The following is a 270-nucleotide window of genomic DNA, read 5'->3' on the forward strand; positions in this document are numbered from 1 at the left end:
GGGTGTTATATTTCAAATCTTCTAGATAAAACGTCCAGAAAAACTTAGGATAATAGGTTGGGGATCTTGGGATTTAATTAATGTCATTATATTGAAAGTTAGAGAACACACAGAGGAAAAACTTTTAAAAAAAGGAAAAAAAATCACAAAATAAGTCATTAAATGTAATGGGATTTAATTAATGTCATTATATTGAAAGTTAGAGAGCACACAGGAGGAAAAAAAGTTAAAACAAAAGGAAAAAAATTACGAAATAGTTCATTAAATAAA

The sequence above is a fragment of the Asparagus officinalis genome, chromosome 7 (genome assembly GCF_001876935.1).
Source record: "Asparagus officinalis chromosome 7, Aspof.V1, whole genome shotgun sequence".
In the NCBI taxonomy this organism is placed as follows: Eukaryota; Viridiplantae; Streptophyta; class Magnoliopsida; order Asparagales; family Asparagaceae; genus Asparagus; species Asparagus officinalis.